General features: G+C 41.0%; 1 protein-coding gene across 6 annotated transcripts in view; it reads right to left on the reverse strand.

Annotated features, from left to right (window-relative positions):
* Window positions 1–6,635, reverse strand: part of LOC111260323 (uncharacterized) — a 129,478-nt gene that overhangs the window by 22,708 nt on the left and 100,135 nt on the right. The gene's annotated exons all lie outside the window — the stretch shown is intronic.

Raw genomic sequence — 6,635 nt, forward strand, 5'->3', positions numbered from 1 at the left:
TCTTCATGTGCTCCTCACATATCGTTGTTCGAAAAAAGCTGAAAGAGGACACGCCGTTGTAAACAAAGGTGACTGTGCATCTGCGGTTAGACATTCCGGCAGGCCTACTACAAACGTGTTTAGTGCTAAACATATGTTTTATGCGAATTTGAAAGCTAGCAGCATTTGCTGACTGCGTTAAGATGTCAATGAAGGTCACGGGGTCAAAGCTTAAAAACAACGAAGGCGTATCATGTTTATACCATCGATTTATTTTTCTTTCCAAGAGTTTATCAAAACAAGTTCAATTGTGTTAATTGCGTCGACAATGGTCTGTCAGGAGGAGTTCACGTAGCGTTTAATGAAAATGAAACGTTACTCAGCCAAGCAGATCAGGCCTTTCAATAGTTTTCCGCTGGTTTCTTAAGGAGCACTCAGAGCCACTAGTAACTGCTGGGATCCACTCTTAGTGTTGGGTGCCTAACAATGGCCTGCACTTAATTATATATGCTTCTCCGCTCTCGATCTAAACATTGTAACAACATTATTAGTTCTGTCGGTCTGTTATTTGCACTATGATTTGTGCAGATGCTCAAATTGAAAAAGTGTAGGACTGCCGGCAAAACTAATGCATTTCAGAATAAGTAAGAGAATTAAGATAAAATAATTCATCGGGATAATTATTAAAAAGGTGAAAGAGCACTAAATAGAAGTTTGGAACCTTTTTTTTTGTTTTTTTTTTTTTAATACAATATCACATTGTTTCTTTAAAATTCGCTCGGTGATGTGCCATAGACGGGCATTTAGGACGCTGTGAGCGCGCGGGCAGTACAAAGTTTCACCTCGCATCGCCTCCAGCTGAACCACTCGTTCGATCAAATAAGACATTCATGTAAATGCCTCTCATCATATCTGCGATTGAGCCATTCTAACTAACCACTTCCATCATTGTAGCTAAACTCTATTTTACATAAAAATCTTGTTTGTACCTCTTAAAACATTGCTTCATTGCAGCAACAATTTAACAGGACACATTTATATTCTTTCCATAGAGGGCGTTCGACATCAAGTTGATTATGAATGAACATCGACTGTCTGCACGAGTATTCCACACAGCGAACGTAAACACAATAAACGCAGGAAACACTCGCTCATACATTTAATTCCTTGCTGAGTCCCGATGCTGTGGTTCCTTTTGGACTTCCGGCGTTAATATGCCGTAAGTCTTAGATCCATTTTGAGAGCCCAAGTCCAATGATACATACATCTTAATATCACCCGGATATGTTACAAGCCCTACAGGGCTGAACATTATGCGTTTAAGCTCATCATCGATAAAAGGAATATAAAAAGGGAGAAACTTCCAAGGACCTTATCTTGTCATTGTAGCTGACTGTCAACTGTCCTTTATCCAACGGCAGGCGTTGCGCACGCGCTACCTGTTGATCTAAAAACGTTTCGTTCACTGCAACACTAACTACTCGATTTCTTTAACAGTGCTATACGCAATAGGCAATACAAGCCCTATTTCTATACTCGAATTGCTCTTCTCAAATTAGTCCATAATTTTTTTCCAGTATCACTCTCATAACAATCGTAAGCGAAACTGGCCTCCTGATCTTTTGATCTGTATCTTTTCTTGGGCAATAACAGAAGTGAAGAGTCCTGGTATGAGTCGTTGATCTAAACAAATAGCCCCTTCCAAATTCCAGCTACTTCAGCTTCGAGTTCAGATATTTACCTTCTTTTTCTGTGGGTTCGTTTCGCTGCATGGTCTATCGAGTTTTGGAATATTTGACTCAAGCTGCTCGTCTGCGTTTCACGTGGCGTCATATCAAGGGAAGTTGATCTATTACACCCCTCAAGATGTGACTTCATGTCAAATGATCCTATGCCAAAACTTTATACACTTTATCTCCGAGGAGTTGTATGGTGAGAATACCTTGCCCGTTTATTGGCAGCAGTTGTCACATATTTCGGTCTAGTTAGCATTTTCAATATCTACCATATTTAAGTTTAAGCATAATAAAAAATAATATACCCCAGACCATATGACCGTGTCAGGCGCAAGTCGACAGTTAATATGTTTTTGCGCATCCTAAGCATGAAACTAGTTCAATGAGAGTTCCGACGTGAAGTATGGCTAACCAATTCTAGGAAGCACCTCGATTCCAACCTGCTAAAGTTAGTATATAGTAGCTTATCATAGTCAATATAGACACTCGTTAGAACTTCGATGACACCATAGATTCGACTCTGTTTAGTTTCAAATTGACTCTGCTTTATGTACTGCGCCCCCTGTTTCAGGACCCTAGACGAACGCTAACTCTTTTCACAAGTTAATTCATTGTTCGGTAGCCTAACTCAGTATACATGCTTACTGCTAGAAGGACACCATTTACTCTATACGTAGGATTTTTCTGTAAACCCAATAAATGCCGCTTCTTAGTAATCTATGGCAATACCGATTATATTCATATTATTTCTCTTGAAGCAGAAAAGAGTTCTCCAACCACGCATTTGGATAAAACTCTTTGAGCCATTAGTAGGCCGTGTCTGTGCTTGTTTTTGTTAAGTCGTAGCAAGAAAGCCGAAATTTTAGAGAGTTTAAACCAATGGGACTGCGTTTTTTAATGATTCTATCCGACCAATTATTATTCTTTGAACGACATGTTGTTGTGTTATTTCGACAGCTCCGTTATGGCCATCGTGGTCCCAGTGATAGCTTAGTGGGTAACGTATTCACTTGCTAGTCTTAAAGAAGTGCTGTGGCCTAGGTTCGAGTCACGAAGTTCGAAACATAAAGGAAACTGAAATGAATCACTTCCCCTGGAACGATGTCTCCCCAAAAGCACCACGTTCAGCTGGTCTTACGCGAAGACGTCTGGTACACTTTATATTATGAAAAAAAGTCTCTTCACAAGATCTATTTTAACGGACGCTCTTAAACTAACTTCCGCTGAGGCTCGTATGAACTGAGCGTAAGCTCTTGTGGACGGTAGGCTGCGGCCGGTACACGGAAACTTTCGACTAGAACATAGACTCAATTCAGTCTACTGTTACTCGTCCTTTACACATGTCTAGGTCCGTTGTCATCGTTCTTACTCGAATTTTTTTTTACAGATGATTTCTCTCCATGGCCAAAAGCTTTTTCGACCTTTAAATCGCCTAACTGTAAACAGGAACTCATGTCCAAACAAGTCTTCTTATAGCTCGTTGAATTGATAACTTTCGTTTAAAGGTGAACTAAACGATTTAAAGCTGGATTAACAACACAACAACGAAAAATAAGTCAACCATAGGTATCAGAAGAGAAGAGAGGAATGGACTAGCCGTAGCTAGAAAATGCCCGATATCGAACTCAGTTAAAAAGCAGATGCCTTCATATTTAACATGTTCTCTTAAATTTTTTTTGAAGCTAGTACTTTGTTTCTGAAGAGTTTTCGCGTAGAATTTAGACATCTTATACTCTGCTTCAAGCTAGAGCCAAAAAATTGACACCTAGAGCCAATGCTTACGATACATCATTTTGCGCATGATATGAACAGGTATCTATAGGATATGCATACATGTCACTAAATTTATGTAACCAAATTTATTAGAGAGTTCGCTAGACGTTTCCGTCAACCCAGAGGTGCTTCTCATACAAAGCCCCCCTTTTCCAAACGCATTCGCTCCGCGTTGATATCCTTGGAAGAACAAGAGTCTTACTTTGGCAAGAAAAGAGAGAAAGAGCAGAAAGAGAACATAATGATGCACCACTGTCTTCGATCATGTGATCATGATCGTGATAATACTAAGCGTTAGGCAAAAGATTCACCTTTGGTACGTCCTTTCTATAGGACACAGCTGTTGTTACGAGGACTGCTATAGCTGGAAGATATCAAGGTAAAATGGGCATCAAAAAAAGCGCGATCATCCACAAGAATCTGGGTTGTCAGTTGGAGAACTGTTACAGGTTGCATTTCCTTTCACTTGGTTTCGACTTCTTTTGTTGTTGCATCTACTACTCCTCTGTCGAGAATCTATTTCTGAATCTACGCGGTAGAAGACAATTACCTTATAACAGACGATATTTCAATGGTGGACCCGAATTAGTAAGGCGATTGGACACAATTAGAGCTACGTCTCTCTATACATGGCGACTTAGACTTAACCGCGCAGAAACGTGACGAGACCTTATTCTTTTTACATTTAAACTATTTATTACGTGGGTTCGTTTGTTTTATAGCCGTAACAAGTTTACTAATTAAAATAGATAACTTTGAGAGCTGGCAGTAAGCGTACGTTTCGTGCATTCGAATAACCCATAAACACAACGATCCACAATATATTTCCTACGATTAAATACTTCACCCGTGACCGCTGGCTGACCCTGGGCTGACTTTGAATAAATACCCACAAGTAATTACATATACACACTTGTATGAGACTATATTCCAATGTTTCGATTTATTACAAACGGAGACTGAACGAGCCACATGAAAATGGGTGTATCGTACCAATCGAAGCAACCCATGTTTATGTATTCAGGTTTGATCCGCGACTTATATGTAAACGCTACTTTGACATTTTATTAACATTACAAAATCTATTTGTAAATTACTATGTAAATGCAAATTTTATCGCATGCAGTACGAATCTCTAACTAATGCACCTGTGTTGTTGGAATCTAGAGCGGGTCTAACCTGTACTTTGAGTGAAACGACGGAAGTGAGCTTTCAGAGGCGATGGCAGTTATTTAGAGTGCGTACAGAAACGATGCGATAGAGCAGCACCGTGTCTCTTCGTTAGAAACGGATCTTTTAGGGCATAGCTGGATTTACGTAGTCAGATCGCCACGGTAGAGAACCGTGCTAGGTTCGCTCAGAGGCAACCTTACCAGGTTGTTAAGTCAAGGATAAGTGCAGGGGCAACAATGCATAAGTCTGCGGTTATTTTTGAACACGCAATGACAGTGTGTGCGCGGAAAGATGAGAGTCAGGAGTTTTTTTTTACCAGCTTAGCTCCTTGGTCCCGCAATAGGCAATCCGATAGAGGGCAGCGTGAACCCACCCATTTACTCGGCAGCCCAACAGCAGAAGCAGCACAAGTTCTTGTCGAAAGTGGATGCAGCTGCTGCTGTAGTGATCAGGGACCCGAAGCATCCCAGACCAGGACACTGCTACAAGTACTGCTACTGCCTAGAGTAGGCGGCAGCCTGCCTCGCCTGCATGCTTACCTTACCAGTAATTTCTCAGTTTTGCTTTTAGGCATTGTATATAGAATGCATGCGTCCAAATAAATAACGCTGCTATGAGCTTTTCCCCACTCCCAAGCCCACAAGCTGCTCACTTGAGCATGACGGCAAGTCTTTTGTTACTTTTGCGTAATCCGTTCCCGCCCACCTTCTATATCCGTCGCAAAACGCTGCTAGTATAAAAATTTCCTCTGACATATCATCGTAAACTTCTTCCGGTAGTTCTCGTACAACAAAGGGGCGCAATAGCCGTTGTAGTGTGGTATCGCGGTACCAACTAGACGAATTGTCAAGCGAGGATATTGAAAAAGAGAACATCTGAATTTCTGTTTATTCTAATTATAAGCGCGTATGAAACGAAGGCTTTACAAATGATACGGCCTCCGACGGACATCATATGATGCATGCAGATATCACCTATAAATTCCAATGTGATAGAATGTATGAACGCATAAGCATTCCCAATTCAAATAGCCAACGAAAGACAAGCTCACAATGAGGAGGAGGAGGAGGTTTATTCGATAACAGTAATCCTGTGGGGAAAATCTGACTACGGCAGGCTGTTCTGGTAATTTTGTTTCGTAGTACATACATCCGCCTGAAATGTTATAGCGCCTATTTTCTAGTATACCCTAAAAAAAGGATTTAGATAATACTCTGGCTTAGTAATTATGCCCATGGAACTAATATTACCCGTTGTATCCGCCTTAAGCTTATAAAATAAGACACTAAATTCCACCTATTATTCTATATCAGTTTAATGTATATACTTAAAGTTATTTAAGAATCTATTCTATCTAAACAATTTCTAGGTCATAAACCTGAGAGCTTTGACCCCGGGCATAGAGGAGCTTCGTTTCATGCTGGGAGCTAACGGTCTGATGGAATGTCCAGTGGCGATACCGGTCGTAAAACTCAAAACATAAGAGTTATAAAAGTAATTAGAAAACGTAGATATATGCTAAAACAAGCGTATTGATATTGTGTTTTGCATAGTGGTCCTTGATTCTCTGGTGTTATTGCCAACATAAAAACTCGCTTTTCGGTTATACTCCTCGGTTTTTTACCTGTGGCTCAATCCTATCGGCGCAATTTTGGACTAAGTTAACGCTGTCAGCAGTAATCACTACCGCCATTGCGCCACTCTATTCTCCTTATGGTTTTGTCTCTGCTTCGTCCGCTTGACTGGAAAAGTTCAGCCGTCTGTCTTCCTTTCGTTGTGTTCTAATCTTCACTTTCGTTGGCTGCTGTGCTGCTCCTTTCGACCGTTGCTCTACCTTCCAGGTCCGCTAACCTTTGCTTGCAATCACTGCCCGCCTATCCCCTAGGTCAGGGTGACGCACTGTTTTCCATCCGTTTGCCGACCTCCCTAAAGGGTAGGGCACAAACAGAAGGAGCGCGGATGACGCAAAATCCG

Source organism: Varroa jacobsoni, unplaced genomic scaffold (genome assembly GCF_002532875.2).
Source record: "Varroa jacobsoni isolate VJ856 unplaced genomic scaffold, vjacob_1.0 scaffold_429, whole genome shotgun sequence".
Taxonomy (NCBI): domain Eukaryota; kingdom Metazoa; phylum Arthropoda; class Arachnida; order Mesostigmata; family Varroidae; genus Varroa; species Varroa jacobsoni.